A 22,896-nucleotide genomic window follows, 5' to 3' on the forward strand; every position below is an offset into this window, starting at 1 on the left:
ACGTTTGTACTGCTGACGGTAGTCCTCAAAATGTCGTCGGTTTAATTAAAACTAAAATTACTTTTAAATCTTCTGAAAAGCCAATTGATTTATACATTATACCTACACTTGCACAAGACCTGTACCAAGGTATTGATTTTTGGCGAAGTTTTAACCTTTTCCCACCAACTTTCTTCCAACATTTGCCTATTTCTTCTATTGATAATTCAGACTTATCGTTAAATGAATGTAAGCTTGATGAAAGCGAAAAACAACAACTAATCCAAGTTGTTAACTTATTCCCATCGTACACAAAAGAGGGCCTCGGTAAAACTACACTTGTGATGTAGGAATGGCAAAACCTATCAAACAACGCCATTACCCTGTATCCCCAGCAATAGAGAAGCTCATGTACGAAGAGGTCGATCGCATGCTTAGATTAGGAGTGATAGAAGAATCTAACAGCGCTTGGAGTTCGCCTTGTGTCTTGGTCAGGAAACCAGGTAAAAATCGCCTTTGTTTAGGTCGTAAGGTAAATGACATAACGGTAAAGGATGCTTATCCTTTACCAAATATCGATGGTATACTAAGCAGACTTCCGAAAGAAAGGTTTATTACTAGCTTGGATCTTAAAGATGCCTTCTGGCAAATCCCTTTAGATCCAAAATCTAGGGACAAAACAGCATTTACAGTGCCCGGACGGCCTTTATACCAGTATAAAGTAATGCCGTTCGGACTCTGTAATGCACCCCAAACTATGTCCCGATTGATGGATAAGGTAATACCTGCCAACTTAAGGAATGAAGTCTTTGTATACCTCGATGACTTACTAGTTATTTCTGACAATTTTAATAGACATTTAGACGTACTTAGGACGATAGCCAAACATCTACGAGACTCAGGACTAACTATTAATGTGGGAAAAAGTAAGTTTTGTATGGAAGAAGTAAAATACCTTGGACATGTTATTGGGAAAGGAATTATTCGCACTGATCCAGACAAGATATCTGCCATTCTAGATTACCCAATACCGCGGTCAGTGAAGGAAATCAGACGATTCCTTGGTATGACGGGGTGGTATAGGAAATTTATAGGAAACTATGCATCGTTAACAACACCTTTGACGGATTTGCTTAAATCTAAGAGAAAATTTATTTGGAATGACGAAGCTAACCAGTCTTTTGAAAAGCTAAAGTGTCTGCTAAGCTCAGCTCCTGTTTTGCATAGTCCGGATTTTGAAAAACCATTTTATATCCACTGTGACGCAAGCAAAACAGGAATAGGAAGTGTACTGGTCCAGTTAAATGCGGAGGGTGATGAAGTTCCTGTGGCATTTATGTCAAAGAAACTTAATAAAGCCCAACGCAATTACTCAGTGACCGAACAGGAGTGCTTAGCTGCCGTGCTAAGTGTCAAAAAGTTTCGGCCATATATCGAAGGACATGAGTTTACAATAGTGACGGATCACGCGTCACTAAAGTGGCTCATGTCCCAAACCGATTTGAGCTCAAGACTGGCAAGGTGGGCACTTAAGCTGCAAGGTTTTTCGTTTAAGATACAACACCGTAAAGGTTCACTTAACCTTGTTCCCGATGCTCTTTCCCGTATCACTCCCGAAGACCAGGTAAACAGTCCGTCCGAAGACGAGTCCGATTTGAACATTTGTAGTCTGTCCGAAGACAGTGGGGTTTTTGTCGACTTAAAGTCAAAATATTTCCAAACTGACGATTATAACGGACTTATTAGAAACATAAATGAAAATCAGTTAAAATTTCCAGACATGAAAGTGTTAGATGGCTTTGTATACAAACGGACTGAACATGCGACCGGTGAACAGATGCACGATGACCTTTGCTGGAAGTTGTGGATACCTAAGGAACTAGTAAATGACATTTTATCCAAGGCACATGACGACCCATTGTCATCACATTTTGGCATCAACAAAACCCTTGAGCGCATAAGGAAATATTATTTTTGGCCAGGACTTGTTAATAGTGTAAGGGATTACATAAACGCATGCGAAGTGTGTAAGTCTACAAAACACCCTAATTTTGTTCTTCGTCCTCCTATGGGTCAACCAGCTATGACACAACCATTGTTCCAAAAACTTTATGTGGACTTTTTAGGTCCATATCCACGATCTAGAAGTGGACATATTGGCATTTTTGTGGTCATAGATCACTTTTCCAAATATTCTTTTCTCAAACCGGTTAAAAAGTTAACTGCAGATGTTATCTGTAAATATTTAGAGGAGGATATTTTTCACATATTTGGTGTTCCCGAAACGATTGTATCCGACAACGGAGTTCAATTTAAATCAAAATTGTTTAAACAATTATTAGATCGATACAAGATTTTCCACACTCTCACAGCAGTTCACTCCCCACAGGCAAATGCCTCGGAGCGGATAAACCGCTCAGTTATTGCGGCTATAAGGGCTTATGTCAATCCCGATCAACGGAACTGGGATGAAGTTTTAAGCAATATCGCCTGTGCTTTACGTTCTACCATTCATTCTTCCATCGGTGTTGAACCCTATTATATAACCTTTGGTCAAAATATGATAACAAATGGACATACATATTCATTATTGAGAAAACTTGGCATATTAGAAGATAGGACTGTTAGCTTTTCGAGAGAAGATTCAATAGACATTATTCGAAAAAGGGCAACAGAACTTATGGAAAAACAGTTTCATCGGAATGAGAGGAAATATAATTTACGATCTAGAGTAGCAACTTATAGGGAAGGACAGGAAGTATATAGAAGAAATTTTAAGCAGTCGAACTTTGAAAAAGGTTATAACGCCAAGTTAGATAACATATTTGTAAAGGCAAGGATAAGAAAAAAGATTGGTAATTGCAATTATGAGTTAGAGGATTTGAGTGGACATTACATAGGCAAATATCATGCTAAGGATATAAAGCCTGGCTAACACTACTGCCAGCTTGATCAAATTTTGGTGTTGCAAAAGTGAAACCCCAAAATTCGATCTTGTTTGGGGGGCTGTGTAAAGTGCTGGCATTTTGCAAATCAATTTTTGTATGAGTAACATTTTCCCATTTAAATTTTTGAACATTATGAATTGAATAGAATAATAAACATATTGTAAAAATCTATTTTCTCTTTGAATGAATCTTCTACAACTCGAAAGTTTCTCATTGTTTTAATTCACTAATTGAATTGACATATCCTTATAAACATAGCCTGTTTATATAAGTATGTATACACTTTATTTGATAAATATTTTAAATTAGATTTTTCTTAAAACCTGATGTAAAAAAAAAAAAAAAAAAAAAATTTTAATTAATTGTTAAAAATTTGCATATAAATGCCTACATACATATATGTTCTATTAATATTTGGATTTATATTCCTTAAATAATATATGTAAATATACAAAACTTTAGTTTTGTTAATTCATCATAATATGAATTTGTTTAATTGTATCTTTTAAAATTGTTTATACGAACAAATTCAAAAATAACGTCTTTATTTATCAATATTTTTCTTTATTTTGTCCCACTGTACAAATTCACCACCAGCTACAAAATACATTCCTGGTATCATATGGTTTTACTAGTTACTTTCTATTTTACTTGTAGCTCGCGCCAATTTTTATTAAGCTATTTAGTTAATACTTTTTCTGATATTATATATATTGAAGATTCTTAAACCACGTTTCATTTTTACAAAATTTTTGGAGAATACAGTCAAAAAATAAATAAATTTTTACAATCCGAAGATATTCGAAAGAAAAAGTGTGGTTAACTTTTTGAAAATTGCATAATTGGTTAAATTGGAAAAACTCATAAAATTTCAAATAAAAATTAATTTTATTTATTTATTCTCGAAAATTAAGGTTATAATCAATAAACCTGCAATAATTAAAATAAATAATAAAATATTGGTGCCATATCTCTTTAGGTAAGATATGAAAAATTTTGCTTTTAATTTTCCTAAATTGTTCTAAGAAACAAACAAAATTAATGTGCCCTTTTCAGATTTGGCACCAATTACTGGATTTCCATTTTACCAAATTATCTTATCATAAGATCCTAAAGTTGATGAAATATTCATCCTATCTATACAACAACTGAATACTTTGCCTTGAGTAGGAAAAACTCGTTATTTGAAGAACATCCTTCGGGAAACTGATGGTATTATTTCACAGGAGTAAAATTTCCACAAATTTGTACAAGAGACATTCGGCATCAAAACAAAACAAATATCTACTGATCATCCTTACTGACATCAACCTAAAATCTTCGACAATCATATAATCCATGGAGAACACTCCCATCCTCAAAATCAATCCTATTTAATGCATTAAGTATCGTATTTTCTATTTATTTTGAATTTATGCCAATGGTGAAATAGTTTTAAATATTTCCCATTATTTTATTTTATTTTGTTCAGAATTATCAAAAATTTCGCAGTGGGTTAAAATATAAGAAATGTTGCTGATAGAGTTAATTTAAAATAAGGAAGAAGAAGAAGAATAAAAAAAAAGATCAATCATCTATCACATCGAAATATACTTTATAATTTTGTCTCCCTTCATCACACATATGTAGCATTGCTGAATGGCCATTCATCGATGGACTGAACTGTGACAAATGTAAGTTGAAAAATCTCACATTATTATGTTTTGACAATTAGTTTTTTTTACTACTTCGCAAGTGAAACATTAATTAAAGAAATAAGAAAATGCTTATTTTTAGAAAAATTTTAAATTAAAATATTTTTTGAAAATGTCATATAAAAAGTAGTACAAAAATCTATTTTAAAGTGAAAAAATATATATAAAAATTATAAAGTTTAAGATGTGAAAAATTTAAAATATTTAAGAGGAAGAAAATAAGAAAAGAGAATACAACAGTTAAAAGAATAGAAAAATTAAAATAAATAGAAATTTTGCACAAATAGGAAAAAAATTTACAGATTCAAGTAAAATTTTAGTAAAATATAAAATTTCAGTGAATATTAAACGGAAATCTAAATATGTATAAAATCAAACAAAAAAAAAAAAAATATATAAGATTTTTTTTGATAAAAGTTAATTCCAGTTTAAATCGAATGAAAACAAAAGCAACATTAATAAAAAAATATAGTTTCGTTAAAATTTGTATTTCTGAGAAAAAGAATTAATAACTTAACCCACAAAATCCAAAGGTAAATTTATAATATTTTAATAATTCTGAATTTTAGTTAAATTTAGTTATTTACTCTAAATTAAAAAAAATTACCCCTTTTAATATTTTTCGTCCTACACCTCTGTCCGTCTGCAATTTTTTTCATATTCTTTTCTCTTCATATTTGTAAAAACTGACCTATCTTAATTTGAATTTTGTTTTATTTGCATATTCGCAAATTTTAATAATTATACAGGGTGCATAGACCAACATTGCCTTGAATAATTTGTTACCATTTATTTTTAAGCATTTTTTTTGTTACAATTTCATTGTTAAAATTTATATTGTTACAAAATTAGAAACTTATTTAGATATTAAAATTAATCATTATTATATATACCCTAAATTTATTATGTTAAAAATGTTTTGGATTGAAAATTTTTATAAAATTGTTTTAATTGTTTTGAATTAAAAAAAAAAATTATTCTAATATTAATATATATTATTAAAACTTTTGTTAATAAAAATTGAAATGACGAAGCTATAAATATCTAATGTTTTGATTCTAATGGCAAGGTAGAGCTAGGTAGCGTTTGAAATTCTTAAGGGATCATCTAATAACAACTAAATAGGTATGAATTCCATAGGTGATCATGGCTGGGAGGGCTTTCGTTGCAAGCTTAACACCTCAGTTGCAACATGATATTTAATGCAATGAATCCGTGATTTCAATTGTCAGTATTTTTTTTTATGTTTGCTTCTTTTTCTCATATACTTTTGGTCCTTAGAAATAGTTATTCTTTCATTTTCCTACTATTAGCATGCAACTAAATTATGTTACTATGTGGCCTTTAATACAACTTGCGTTAAGTAGATTTACCCCACCCCATTAGCCGACGAGCCAGAGCCGGAAGAATATATGCATGCTTAACTTAACCGCACCCCATAGAAAAAGGTTTCACTTTTTGGTAATATGCTACAGTTTTCACGTGAACGTGTTTGAGGCAGACAGACAAAGCTAAATCAACTCAATATAAGGATCCAGAATATATTTACTTTGTTGGGTCTCAGATGAATATTTCTTGGTGTTACACACGGAATGACAAACTTATATATACTAGAGTGATTCAAGCTTGTATGAAGGAAAACAATTTTGTCTGACAGACCGTCCCCCCTCTAGAATTTGTCTTTGGGTTGTAAAACTATGTCATACAAAAACTTAGGCTAATAGGATAACGTTAAGCAACGGCTCTGAAGTTTCCAAGTGCATTTACAAAGGGAAAATATCGATATTTTTAATTTTTTGTTCAAATTTGGCCATTTAGTAACAAATTTTGAACTTTATTGTTAAGGAATCGTAATATGCACAAAGTAAGCATTTTAGAAAGATATAAAACACAAACATTGCTTGAAAACTTTAAAAGTTAATACAAATTCCCCAGGCCATTAACGTGTCTCACAGGACATGAATTCGAAATGTGACAAAAAATAATACTCGAATATTAGTTTTTGTCCTTATAAGATAACGCAAACCTGTTCTCAGCTATGGTCAAAAAAAGTTCGATTTTTTCAACGGTCGTTTCAAATCTTCAGTTTCAGTTTTTTTGAAACTTTGTGAAACAAATTTCAAAATTTTTAGAAGATCTCATGGGGATTTATAGACAATAAATAAGGAAAAGGTAAAAATTAGATCAATATTTCTTACAGTTTAGCTGTACCTACGATTTGAACTTTGCGGATTTCGGGAAAATCGCATTTTTTTGTTATATTATTTATTATATTTTAGAGAATACGTATTAATTCTTTACTAATGTACAATTTAAATAAAGTATTTTCTGACTATTATAGTCCAGATAATATAAAATATATATCCCAAATTTTATTAAAATCGGACATTCTTAACCCATAAACTGTGGAGTTCAAAGGTCAAATTTTGCAATATTAGGGATGGACCTGGTCCCCTCGGTATCAAAAATTTTTAGGTTTTGTTTCATTTATCGTATTTTATGTAAAGTCAGCTTTCCAAAAAGTATAAATTCTATATACATCTTCTTAGAAACTTTTTAGATAATTTAAAAAGAAAAAGATACTTTTTTCCCAAAAAAATGGCAAAAAATCGTCTTTTTTTTAATTAAAATGCCTATAACTTTGGACTCAGTCATGATTTTTACATAATTCTTTCACTGCTTGATAATTAAACTTGTTGTTAAGCGAATAAAAAAAATGGCGAAAATCGGGAATATTTGGACCCGCTATTATCAAAAAACTAAAGTAAGGACGGTAAAAATTTTAAAATTTTAATTTTCAAATGCGAATATCTCCTAAACTATAAGAGATAATTTACTACTAATTTTTTATAGTGCTCGATGAGGAGATTCTATATACGAAATTTTTTTTAAACCGGAACTCAAATGAAGAAATAGGATCGTTTTAAAAATTTAACATAGCCGAGGTGTCCTAACTTGAGGACCCCAAATTCCAAATTCAAAACCTAAACTCGACAACCTCCTCTTTGTGCATACCAAATTTCATTAAAATTAACCGTTTAGAAGTTACCGAATTATTTCCCTCTTTTTTTCCTATACCACTGTGCGGAGTTTTGCAGTAATGCTATGTCCTACTTCAAAGATAATTAAAAAAATTCTCTCCTGTAAAATTTAGTTTTTGTCGGTTACGTCTTTTGTGCGAAAAGGGCTCGATATAGTAAAATATAGTGAAGTATAGAGAAAGTAAAACTAAATAATAAAATTAATAATAATGAATATTTAAACTAAATTTTAAGCAATTTAATGAAAATTTTGTGAAAAACAAAATAAACTAGATTCTTAATAAAATTCTAAAAAACAACAAAAAATAAAAAAGAAAAAAACAACAATAGTGTAAAATAAAAGAACAAAAACAATAGTGCAAAAGAAAACATTGAAACTGTTGTGTTCTGTAGTTCAACATTTATTGGAATGAATGCAAGTTTTAATTACACGTTGTTATTAAGTCTTAAAAGTAAATATATAATAGGGTGTTTCATAAAGCATAATCTTTTAATTTAATTCATACATATTAAATTGACAATGTTTTATTTAAGTATACAACATGTTCCTTTTTTTACCAATATCTATTGACAATAACATTAATAAATAGTCTTAAATTAATTTTTTGTATAACAAGCAAATCTTGATGGTGGAACTACTTTTCTACCTGTTCTAGTTACATAAAGTTTGTCATTTGAATTGTTACTCTCAGTTATATAAGAATTTTCCCTTGACTCCTTTTCATTTACCTCTATTATGTTTTTATCTTCTTCAGATATTGCTGAAGATTCAGGTCTTTTTGAAATGTGTCGTTCGCTTCTTCTATATAAGGTGCCTTCATTATCTCTCACAACAAAAGATCTTGGCTCTTCACATTTACTTATAATTTCTCCATGACACCAAAATAAATTATTGTTCTTTTTGAACATCACACCATCTCCAGTACTTACTGTTTTAAATTTCTTTGTGGTCTTATTGTAATGTTCCGCCGATTTCTTTATTTGGACTCTAATTGATTTTTATATTGTTTTTGATCAACTAATTTAGACTGCAAATTTTTTGTAACAGTTGGCAATTTTGGCCATTAGTAACTCTGCTGGACTGGACATATTTCCTTTGAGTGTTGTTCTATTTATTAAAAGAGCTATGTATGGGTCAGATTTACTGTCTAAGCATTTAATCAAAATTTTTTTGACTGTTTGTATTGTCCTTTCTGCGAGCCCATTGCAAAATTTTTGAAATTCCTTGGAATTATATGGAGGGCCACTGTCTGAAATAAACACTTTTGGAATTCTATATCGTGCAAATATCGATTTAAGTTTTGTTATTACATGTGGGCTTGAATAACCATTATTTAATAAACCAATTTCATAAAATTTTGAATAATAACCGACAACTATTAAATATTGTTTTTTTATTGAATTCGAAAATATCACTACCCACTTTAAACTACGGAATATCATAGACTTCATGTGGTATCATTTTCTGTTTTGTATTGGCATTCCTATATTTTAGACAAATTTCACAATTATTTACGACATCCTGTATGTCATTGTAAATATTGGGCCAGTACAAGCTTTGGCACCTCTGAATACCCATATGTCCTTTATGTATAGCATCAATAATTCGACGACGTATTTTTGTAGGGATAAGAATTTGATTTCCTTTTAGTATTAAATTATCCAATATTGTCAGCTCATCCTTTATTTTAAAATAAGGCTTTAGCTCCCTTTCGACAAGTTTTTGGTGTTTTGGCCATCCCTCCTGTATATAACATTTTATTTGCTTACAAATAGGATCAATTTCTGTTTCACCTTTAATTTCATTTGCATTAGAAAGAGCACATTCTATAAAATTACAATGTAATGCTACATCATTGTCAAATTCAACTAAAACTTTTTCCTTTAAGGGACATCTCGACAAAGTGTCAGCAATATACAAAAGTTTGCCGGGTTTGTAATTTACGTTTAAATTATAACTTTGCAGACGTAGCATAAAACGCTGTAGTCTTGCAGGGTCTTATACAAAGGTTTATCAAATAATATCACTAACGGTTTATGATCAGTTTCAACATTAACTTCATTACCATATGTGTATTGATGAAATCACACGCATCCGAACAATATAGCAAACAATTCCTTTTCTATTTGGGCATAATTAGTTTGTGCATTTGTTAAAGAAGCTGAAGCATATGCAATAGGGTTTTTCCCATGCAATATTGCTGCTCCAACAGCACTTTTCGATGCGTAGACAGTTAGTGTTAATTGGCGCTCTTGTAATTTCTAATTTTAGATTATTATATTCTTTGTCGTGATCTTCAGTCCAGTGCCAAGCAATATCTTTTCTTAGTAATAGGCGTAAGTTTTTATTTTTTGACGACATATTTTCAATAAAGCTGCCTAGGTTCTTGGACATTATTTGGAATTGCCATCTCCAGTATGGCATTTACTTTTTCTTTGTCAGGTTTAACTCCATTTATATCAAAAATATGTCCGATAAATTTTATCCCATGAAGTAGAAATTTTGATTTCGTTTTGTTGAATTTTAAACCCACTGCTCTAGCTCTTTCAAATAATTTATGTAGAGTGTTGTTATGTTCCTCAACGGTTTTTGCATATATTAAGAAATCGTCTATGTATAATAACAGGCCTTCAATATCTCCAAACAATTTTATCATTTCAAAATTTCTGTTGCGGCATTTATGCCAAAAGGCAGCCTTAGGAATTAAAAGTGCATAATTTAGAGAATTTTTCGGTTAAAGGTATCATCCAAAATCCACTATTAGCATCTAAAGTGCTAAAATACCTGGATCCACTTAGCTTGGCCTTACAATCATCAATATTTGGAAATTGGTAATGCGGGCGCATGATGGCTTTATTTGAATTCCTTGGGTCAAGACAAAGTCTCAATTTACCATTAGGCTTAGATACTAATACTATAGAACTAACCCATTCCGTTGGCTTTTCTACACGTTCTATTACTTTTAGATTAGTCATTCTGTTGAGTTCTGCCTTTAGGGCTTCATATAACGAAAATGGAACTCTTCTTGGAGGGTCAGCTATCGGATATATATTGGGTTTTAAACCTTCAAAAATATCTATATTATTTCCAACAAGTGACATACTATTAACATTTTTTATAAGATTCATGTTTATGGCTAAATTTAAACCAATTATGTTTCTACAATTTAAAGTTATTACATAAAAACTATGAGTAAATTTTTTACTTTCATAAATAAATTCAATTTCTACTTTACCGTTTATAGGCAATCTCTCACCGCTAAATGTGTTAATTACTGTATTTGTAGAATTTATATGAGAAGATAGATTTAGACTGTCTGCGGCTTGTTGTGAAATAATATTTTCATCAGCACCAGTATCGACTTGACATTCAATATTTATACCCTACACCACCATAGTGGGGAGGGTATTATGCAAAAATATTGGTCCTACACCCACCTTAAAGTCGATTAAGCCACGTCCGTCCATGTAAACCTTCGAGATATTTTGCTGAAATTTGGACCATACGTCCAACGACGAAGCCTATTGAAAATGGTTGAAATCGGTCCATTATTTCACCTAGCCCCCATACAATCCTACCCCCCTGAAGGGACTTTTGAGTTCATAATTATGTTAAATATTGCAGTATCTCTACAAAAATCGGCAAAACTTAGTTCTATATACGTCTTAATAATACTACCGATTTTAGTAATTATCGGACTTTATTTGACCCTAGCCCCCATACAAAGTCCTCTTCAGAAAATGACTTGATAGTCAATAATTCACTAATAAACACTAGTATCACGATGAAATCCAGCATACATAACTCTAATGTAAACGTAAATGTAAAACGTACCAAAAATTATAAGGATAGGCCCATATTTACCCTTGCCGCCATATAACCTCTCTTTTAGAAAATCACATTTTTCAACAAATTGTTAAAATATTTCGGAATTAAGGTAAACAACATAAATGCTTTGTTATTAAATATAATCCAAATTTTTAACATACTCAGTGGTGTAGGGTGTCATATGGTCGGCCATGCCCGACTATACTTTCCTACTTGTTTTATTTTCCACTTGTATGATGACATTCCATCCGGATCTTGTAAAATTATGATGGGGGTTGGACATTATACACGATTGACAACGAGCGCTTGGTAGAAATTTTTGATTTGGTTGCTCCAATTGTTGACAATGTTGAGAATTAAACGATATAACTGATTGACAACGAGCGCTTGCTAGAAATTTTTGATTTGGTTCCAATAAAAAATTCGTCATCGTCACTTGTTGTCTGGGACAGATTCTTTACATATTTGTTTGAGTTTTGTTGATATTTAATCCTTTTATAATTATAGCCTCTGTTTGAAGGATGGCCATTTTGTTGTTTGTATTTTCTAAAACACATTTGGGCATAATGCCCTTTTTTATTGCAATTATGGCATATTGCATTTTCAGCCGGACATTTATATTTGTGAATTTGGCCACATTTACCACATGACTTTTCTTGGAAATGCCTAGTTTTATTTTGTAATGCGTTAATGCCAAGGCCGTCAATTTGGCTGGCATTTTCCTTTGCAGAATCAATAGTATTGGCAATTTGAATGGCTTTATCCAGTTCAATAGCACCTTCACTCAAAAGACGTTCTTTAATATATTGATAATTTGATGAAAGTTCTCAAATAAAAATATCTTTAACTAGATCTTCCCTCAATGTTGCAAATTCACAATTTAGACTCAAGTTTTTTAAAACTGTGACATAGTCCATCATTTTGCTTTCTTGTGAAAAAATATGGCGCTCCATTGCGAGATTAACTTTAGGTGTAAAATAGTTGTCGAACAATTGAATAATTGAATTTCAAGTTTGAGTTGAATGAACTAAAGATGTAAAGACATTCAGACCGCATATGGTGCAACAATAAGGCAACTTTCCTTTCATCAGCTTCTTCATCAAGTTTCGATGCTGCTAAAAATATTTTGAATTGCATCAGCCATGCCTTCCATTCCGCAGCCATATTTGTTGATTTTAAATTTAATTTGACCAATTCACTTTTAGACATTTTGTTTATTTATTATACCCTACACCACTTTAGTGGGGAGGGTATATTGGGTTTGTGCTGATGTTTGTAACGCACAATAATATTGGTCCTATACCCACATTAAAGTATACCAATTGGTTCAGAATCATTTTCTGAGTCGATTTAGCTATGTCCGTCTGTCCGACCGTCCATGTAAACCTTGTAATCAAACTATAGGTCGCAATTTTGAAGATAATTCAATGAAATTTGGTACATGATCTTCTATTGTCGCAGGGACGAAGCCTATTAAAAATGGATAGATCGGTCCATTATTTCACCTAGCCTAACCCATACAATAGGGCTTGTAATCCTTGTAATCAAACTACATGTCGCAATTTTGGAGATAATTCAATGAAATTTGGCACATGATCTTTTATGCTATCGTAGACGAAGCCTATTGAAAATGGTTAACATCGGTCCATTATTTCACCTAGCCCCCATACAGCTGAACCCCCGAATAGGGCTTTTAAACCTTGTAATCAAACTACAGGTCGCAATTTGGAGATAATTCAATGAAATTTGGCACATGATCTTTTATGGTACCGTAGACGAAGTCTGTTGAATCCATTATTTCACCTAGCTCCCATACAACTGAACCCGCCGAATAGAGCTTTTAAGTTCATAATTATGTTTAATATACTCATATCTCGACAAAAAGCTGCAAAAACCTTGTTGTATACAAGACTTGATGACCCTCACGAATTCCATAATAATAGGTTCTCATATGACCCTAGCCCCTATGAAAAGTCCCCATCAAAATTTCACATAAATGTCCACAATTTTATTCAACAATAAACAATAAGAAATACAATAAACGGCTTAAGTATGTATATCTAAGGCAAGGTACAATTCAACTTAAATGCTTTATTATGGCAACTAAATCACATTATATTTTTGTCAAAGGTGTAGGGTTTTGTATTTCTTACTTGTAATTTTTTTGGCATTCCGTTTGTAACACATCGAAATATTGCTCATAGACCCATAAAAGTATATATATTCCGGGTCCTTATTAAATTCTAAGACGATCTAGCCATGTCCGTCTGTCCGTCTGTCTGTTGAAATCACGATAGGGACCACACGAGAAGAGCTAGACAGTTGAAATTTTGCATAAATATTCTCTATTGTTAAGGTTTGTTTGGCATTGAAAATGGGCAATATCGGTCCACTTTTTCGGATAGCCCCCATACAAGTGGACCTCCAAAAAACAGCTTCAACGGGCATAACTGCTTCAGAAGTACAAGTATAGCGATGAAATTCGACATAAATAAGTCCCATATGAGCCAAAATCTTTCTACCAAATTTTTTCAGGATCGGCCCATAAATGACCCTAGCCCCCATATAAGGTCCCTTTCAGAAAATGACTTTAACACTCATTACTGGCCTAAAAATTCGGGTATAGCGATAAAATTCAGTATAAGTCAGTTTCTTGCGAACCAAAGCCTTTTAACCAATTTTTTTTAGGATCGGCCCATAAATGACCCTACCCCCCATATAAGGCCCCCTTTTGAAAATGACTTTAACACTCATTACTGGCCCCAAAATGCAAGTATAGCGATGAAATTCGACATAAATAAGTTTCGTGTGAGCCAAAATCTTTTTACCATAATTGACCCTACCCCTCATATAAGGTCCCCTTTAGAAAATTACTTTAACACTCATTACTGGCCCAAAAATGCGAGTATAGCAATGAAATTCGGTATAAGTAAGTTTCTTACGAACCGAAATCGCTCTACGAATGTTTTTTAAGATCGGCCCATAAATGACCCTACCCCACATATAAGGTCCCCTTCTGAAAATGACTTTAACGCTTATTACTGGCTAAAAAATACGAATATAGCAATAAAATTTTACACAATTAAGTTCCTCGCGAGCCAAAATCTTTTTAATAACTTTTATTATGGATAGGTCCATAATTGGCCCTTCTCCCCCTATTGGGTCCGCTTCAGGAAATAGCTTTAACGCTCATTACTGTCTTAAAAATAAGAGTAAAGCGATGAAATGCTACACACGTAAGTTTCTTACGAGCCAAAATCTCTGTACCAATTTTTTTTTTGGATCGGCCCATAAATGGCCCTTCCCCCATATAAGGCCCCCCTCTGCAAATAACTATACTACTCATTACTGGCTTAAAAATATGAATGTAGTGACGAAAATTGACGCACAAAAGTTTAATGCGTGCCAAAATCTCTCCACTAAATTTAGGGAGGATCGGTCCATAATTTACCCTACAAGGTCCCCTTTAGAAAATTTCTTAAACGAACATTACTGGCTTAAAAATATGAGTTATGAAATACGGTTATGAAATTCGCTCCGAACCCCCCCATATAAGCCCCTTTATAAAATTACATGAACGCTAATTGCAGGCATAAAAATGCGAGAACAGCGAATGTAAACAAGTTTTATATGAACCAAAATCAGTCTACAAAAAGTTATGAGGATAGGTCAACAATTGACCATACACCACATATGAGATCCTCTTTAAAAAATTTGATGAAGAAAACTCTGATAATTACAAGTACAGTACAAAATATTAAAAGTTAATATTTTGTTAGTTCAAAAGAGCTCGGTCCATAATTGTCTTAAGCCAAACATCACCCTGATGTTTATATGGGAGCATTCCTTTTACGGCATACGGTTTGATGGTGGGTATATGAGATTCGGCACAGCCGAATATAACACTCTTACTTGTTTTTATTTGTTTTAATTTATTTACTGAAAATTTTGTTTGAATGTTTTCCAATTATTATATATTTATTCATTTATTTTAGATATTTTTTTTAACACCTGACACCATGTTGTGTTCTTTGGTTCAACATTTATTGGAATGAATGCAAGTTTTAATTATTACATGTTTTTATTAAACTAAGTCTTAAAAGTAAATATATAATAGGGTGTTTCATAAAGCTTAAACTTTTAATTTAATTCATACATATTAAATTGACAATGTTTTACTTAAGTATACAACAGAAACAAAAAACAATGGTGCAAAATGAAACATTGAAACAATAGAATAAAAAGCTGAAAAAACAACAATAAAAATAAAATAACCAACAAAAATTTCAAATTGCAACAACAAACAATATTCGTGTTAAAACACCATCAACAACAAGCTCAGACTCAAAATCAGGTTCAGGATAATATTGCGGCAACTGCAACAGCGCTCCGGCTCATATAATCCAACAACAACAGCAGCAGCACCAACACCCAAATATCAACAAAACCATGAGAGAATATAAGACTATATTATATTCTATAACAATTAAGTATAATATAATTAGAATTAATAAAACATAAAAATTAAATAAAAAGTTAATAGAAAAAATTAAAAGATGGCAAATCAAAATAACCTAATTAGGCCCCCAATACTTAATAATCATCTTCCTCCTATAGTATGCAGAATACTGTAGGAGGAAAAATGAACCAGAATATAAAGTTGATCAGGGAATAGACCGTAGCAATGACCAAAAAAGTAAATTACATCAATCGCCCTCTACCAGATAATAGATTTTCAGGTCTTAGACCTTTGCCCCAATCAGCCCAATTTAACCAACCGAGCAAACTACAGAGAATTAACCACATTGAACAATGATTCCGTCGTGTACTGACAATGAGACAGATATACAGGAACCTTCACTAGAAGATGAAGGAATACAAGACTTGACGGGCTACTTAGATGAATATATCAATGTTTCTGAGGACGGTGAATATACCTAATTTGAGGATATTCATTTTTTAGATTAAGCAATTCAACGTTACCTTACTTTCAATGTAAAGACTAAACATCTGCATGGGTATACTTGTTCTTAAATTCACAGTACTGCATAGTATCAAAATACACGTACACTATTGTGAAAATATCTCTTCAAACATTTAGAAGACAAAACTATTGCGCATCACCCAAAACGCCACGTCAGAAACACTTCTGGACAATTGTCAGACGAGAACGCACATTTTACAAAAACAAAATACATTGATTTCGAATTTTCGTCTTCTAGAAATATACTTTCAAGTTACTTCCGAAAGAGTGCATCCATTTTGCATATACAAAAAAACATGACTATTGCATTTTTTGCATCTGGAAGTATACGTTTTAGTGACTTCTGAATGATATTTAGGAGAGAACACACATTTTACAATAATAAAATACATTGTTTCCGAATTTGTATCTTCTTGGTTTGTATCTTTATGGCACTTCTGGGAGATAGTTTGAAGAGTATTTACGTTAATGTTGCATTTTAATCATCTGAAAGTGTACATTGTAGTCACTTTTGGACGATTGTCAGACGAGAGCACATATTTTACAAAAACAAAATACATTGATTTCTAGTTTTCGCCGTCAGGAAGAAGGTTACTTCCGGATGATAAGAAGAAGAGTACAAAAACAAAAAAAAAAATATAAATACTCCATTTCTTTAGCGTAAACGCGAAAAAATTAAAAATAAATAATGCATAAATTTTGCTAAGTTCAGTCATATTTTGTGTTTTGTCCTGTCATGTTCAGTTTTAATTATTCATTGTAAAACTTAAATTATTATTTAATATTCATAGAAAAATGGTGTAATTAATACAGTGTGAAACTTAAGTAGTAAAAAACAATAAGGGTTTTCATTTAAGAGCTTAAGTTTCGCATTTGTGGAAGTGGGCAAGTCTATTCGGCCTGTTTCATGAAACCCCTGTTCAAATTCTGTTCAATTACAATATTTGCAAACATTTTAAAACAATGTCAAACAAAATTAAAAAATAAAATTATTTAAATAAAAAATAAGTTTAAATGTGAAAATTGTTTATATTTGTTTTAATTTATTTACTGAAAACTTTTTTTTAATGTTTTCCAATTTTTATATATTTATTCATTTATTTTAGATATTTTTTTTAACACCTGACACCATGTTGTGTTCTTTAGTTCAACATTTATTGGAATGAATGCAAGTTTTAATTATTACATGTTGTTATTAAACTAAGTCTTAAAAGTAAATATATAATAGGGTGTTTCACAAAGCTTAAACTTTTAATTTAATTCATACATATTAAATTGACAATGTTTTACTTAAGTATACAACAGAAACAAAAAACAATAGTGCATAATGAAACATTGAAACAATAGAATAAAAAGCTGAAAAAACAACAATAAAAATAAAATAACTAACAAAAATTTCAAATTGCAACAACCTTAAACAATATTCGTGTTAAAACACCATCAACAACAAGCTCAGACTCAAAATCAGGTCCAGGCTAATATTGCGGCAACTGCAACAGCGCTTCGGCTCATATAATCCAACAACAACAGCAGCAGCACCAACACCAGGAAACCCCAAATATCAACAAAATCATGAGAGAATATAGGACTATATTATATTCTATAACAATTAAGTATAATATAATTAGAATTAATAAAACATAAAAATTAAATAAAAAGTTAATAGAAAAAATTAAAAGATGGCAAATCAAAATAACCTAATTAGGCCCCCAATACTTAATAATCATCTTCCTCCTATAGTATGCAGAATACTGTTGGAAGAACAAGCTTCTCAAAATGAACCAGAATATAAAGTAGATCAGGGAATAGACCGTAGCAATGACCAAAAAAGTAAATTACATCAATCGCCCTCTACCAGATAATAAATTTTCAGGTCTTAGACCGTTGCCCCAATCAGCCCAATTTAACCAACCGAGCAAACTACAGAGAATTAACCACATTGAACAATGATTCCGTCGTGTACTGACAATGAGACAGATATACAGGAACCTTCACTAGAAGATGAAGGATTACAAGACTTGACGGGCTACTTAGATGAATATTTCAAAGTTTCTGAGGAAAAAATACATTGATTTCGAATTTTCGTCTTCTAGAAGTATACTTTTAAGTTACTTCCGGAAGAGTGCATCCATTTTGCATATACAAAAAAACATGACAATTGAATTTTTTGCATCTGGAAGTATACGTTCAGTGACTTCTGAATGATATTTAGGAGAGAACACACATTTTACCATAACAAAATACATTGTTTCCGAATTTGTATCTTCTTGGTTTGCATCTTTATGGCACTTCTGGGAGATAGTTTGAAGAGTATTTACGTTAATGTTGCATTTTAATCATCTGAAAGTGTACATTGTAGTCACTTTTGGACGATTGTCAGACGAGAGCACATATTTTACAAAAACAAAATACATTGATTTCTAGTTTTCGCCGTCAGGAAGTAGGTTACTTCCGGATGATAAGAAGAAGAGTACAAAAACAAAAAAAATATAAATACTCCATTTCTTTAGCGTAAACGCGAAAAAATTAAAAATAAATAATGCATAAATTTTGCTAAGTTCAGTCATATTTTGTGTTTTGTCCTGTCATGTTCAGTTTTAATTATTCATTGTAAAACTTAAATTATTATTTAATATTCATAGAAAAATGGTGTAATTAATACATTGTGAATCTTAAGTAGTAAAAAACAATAAGGGTTTTCATTTAAACGCTTAAGTTTCGCATTTGTGGAAGTGGGCAAGTTTATTCGGCTTGTTTCATGAAACCCCTGTTCAAATTCTGTTCAATTACAATATTTGCAAACATTTTAAAACAATGTCAAACAAAATTAAAAATTAAAATTATTTAAATAAAAAATAAGTTTAAATGTGAAAATTCAAGTCCATACGTTAAAAAGTCATCAAAACTGAAAAAGTTTGCCAGTATAAATAGTCGCTTAAACTTACAAGTGTTGTGGCAATCAATTCTCATACAATCCAATTGCGAGAATGGAAAAATGCACAGGTTGCACAGTTTGCGAGGGTTTTGAACGTTTAAAGGAAAACCCTTATTATGACAGTGTTGTGTAAAAAATCAACTGTTAATAAACATTTAAGAAGGTTTTGTTAATTGGTAAAATTTATTAAATAAATACCAAAAAGTATATATGTATTAGGCTTGCCAGATTTGAAATCAACAAAAAACGTACATCGTAGTTAAAAAAGCAGTACAATTGAGTAGAAAAAAGTACAATTGTTTATTTTAAAAAAAATTCAATTAAATTGTTCTAAAAACGGTATATTGATATAGGTTGTTATGATTTTTCACAACAAACTCAATTGAAAACTAATTCATGAGAAATAAATTTATAATTAATCCAATTACAAATCATTTTTTAATATTCGTGTGTAATTAATTTATATTTTTTCTTTAAAAAATGTCGAATTCACCAAATTTTTGTTTTGTTTGGTTTGTTTACATTTTCAAATATCAATAATTTGTTGTGAACATTCATATGTTTGATATCTTTTACTGGAAAAAAATATCCAGTAAAAAATTCTCTATCAACGAACTGTCATATTTATCATTCTCATTACTCTCTCTTTGCAAATTTTGTAAAGTACGCGAACGGAATATAGTAACAAATTGTTACAAATTACTGAAATATCGTTGATAGAAAAACGTTCTAAAAACCCATACTATTTTATTCTGATATCAATATTTACAAGTCAATCAATCAATTATTACAAGTCAATAACTTTCTTCCAACTTCCTCAGATACTTCATTTACGAAAAATTAGAATGGCAGGATCGTTTTTCTTTAAATCGTTCCACAGCGGGGATGGATAAAGTCATCGAATGGTACATGACGGAGCATTACAGACCATTTTAACATTCAAACATGTCCTTCAGATTTAAAATTTTTTTTATTTCGAAAATTCATTAAAAACTTTCATTACATTGCTGTCTAAATCAAATGTTTAATAAATGTATTATTTAATACATGACAAAGGCATCCAAATCTCATATCAAATGGATGAGCATTATCTATTAAGTCCTTAAATAGCGATTTATAAGTAGAATAATTGTCTATGGTCATATTTATACCTATAAAATTATGGTAAAATACAAAAAAAAGTACAAAAAGAAGTACAAATACTAAAAAGAAGTACAATTGCGTACTTCTTTAGAGGTTATGCAGTTAAAAGTACAATTACTAAAAAAAAGTACGCGTACTGCTGAAAACAGTACGTCTGGCAAGCCTACACTGTATCTTCAAAAATAAAATGAATTAATAAAATTAAAAAGTAAGTTGTCATATTTTACATTAAAAAAATACTATTTTAGGAAGTTAACAACTCTAAAGGGCTAATTTTTAAACCAAGTCTTGTATGTTTAATTAAAAATGTTTTTATTTTAATTTTTGAATTGAATTTTTCAAGTTGTATGTTTCGGCTTTCATTTGATGAGAATTGCATTTTTAACCCATTTTTGAGTTAAATCTTACCTTCAATATTTTTTAAACTATTTGCAGTTTAGGTCCAGTTTCTAGATTACGTATGATCACTTTGAGCTAAAATTTTATTTTATCGTAACAAAAACAAAATACATTAAAATTTTTACTTAAAGTATTCAAACGCTATCTGGAATCATTACATTCAAATTAATACTACTGTTTTATACATACTTAAATTATTTTTTGACTTGGGTCACTTATATCTTTGGATCTAATTATTCTAGTTATAGGTATTTTTTTAGTTATTAGCAACAGTTCTTTCTATGACATATCATATGATACTAATATTCTTAAAATTGAGCATGCCGTTCCCAATATATTGAACTTAAGTAGATAGTTTTTGAACGTGTATAACTATCTAATTTGAAGAGAGCAACCAAAAAATAGTATTGAAGTATAAGTGTCAAAAGCCATATAGTGTTTCACAGCACACGAATTCGAAATGTGACAAAACATTTACATTTTTAAGTATTAATGGACAGGGAATAAAACGATAAAAAAATAGGTCAATAATACTTACAGTTTAGCAGTACCTGCGATTTGAACACGGCGGATTTCGGGAAAATCAAATTTTTTGTAATATTCTTTACTGTTGTACATTTTAAACACAGTATTTTCAGAGAATTATAGACCAGATAATATAAAATATATATTTTATTCAAATCGGACATTCTTAACCCATAAAATGTGGAGTTCAAAGGTCAAAACATGGGACAAATTTAACCCCGAAGTTTAAAAAATCGTAAAAACACTATCCATTTGAATAATGCTCTATATAATTAGATGAATAACAGAAATAAAACAAAAAATCATATATTAGGTAAAAAAGCATATGAATTAACCCTTTTTGAACATATAAAGTTTTTATTTTTTTGACATATTATGTCAGTTTTAAAAATAAAATTTTTCTTTTAAAAATGTACACCTCAATAGGGCAATAAGACACGTGTTCAAGGATTCTAAAAAAGATCTGAGAAAAAATGCGAATATTTTTGGGCAGTAGCTGAAATGACCCTTTTTGGGTTTTTTCCATTTTCTTGGAAACCATTAATTAATTTTTTATTACTTTTTTCTTATATTTCGTAAAAATAATATAAATTAATAAAATTTCATTAAAAAATTTTAAATACTATTATTATTTTTAAAGTAGCATCATAAAATAACACAGTAATTCATAAAAAATAATAGATTCGAATATTTATGTGAGACACTGTATTAGGCTTGCCAGATTTGAAATCAACAAAAAACGTACATCGTAGTTAAAAAAGCAGTACAATTGAGTAGAAAAAAGTACAATTGTTTATTTTTAAAAAAATTCAATTAAATTGTTCTTTCTAAAAACGGTATATTGATATAGGTTGTTATGATTTTTCACAACAAACTCAATTGAAAACTAATTCATGAGAAATAAATTTATAATTAATCCAATTACAAATCATTTTTTAATATTCGTGTGTAATTAATTTATATTTTTTCTTTAAAAAATGTCGAATTCACCAAATTTTTGTTTTGTTTGGTTTGTTTACATTTTCAAATATCAATAATTTGTTGTGAACATTCATATGTATGATATCTTTTACTGGAAAAAAATATCCAGTAAAAAATTCTCTATCAACGAACTGTCATATTTATCATTCTCATTACTCTCTCTTTGCAAATTTTGTAAAGTACGCGAACGGAATATAGTAACAAATTGTTACAAATTACTGAAATATCGTTGATAGAAAAACGTTCTAAAAACCCATACTATTTTATTCTGATATCAATATTTACAAGTCAATCAATCAATTATTACAAGTCAATAACTTTCTTCCAACTTCCTCAGATACTTCATTTACGAAAAATTAGAATGGCAGGATCGTTTTTCTTTAAATCGTTCCACAGCGGGGATGGATAAAGTCATCGAATGGTACATGACGGAGCATT

Source organism: Lucilia sericata, unplaced genomic scaffold, assembly GCF_015586225.1.
Source record: "Lucilia sericata isolate MDLA Ls3-8-SP2 unplaced genomic scaffold, ASM1558622v1 Contig000196F_arrow, whole genome shotgun sequence".
Lineage (NCBI taxonomy): Eukaryota > Metazoa > Arthropoda > Insecta > Diptera > Calliphoridae > Lucilia > Lucilia sericata.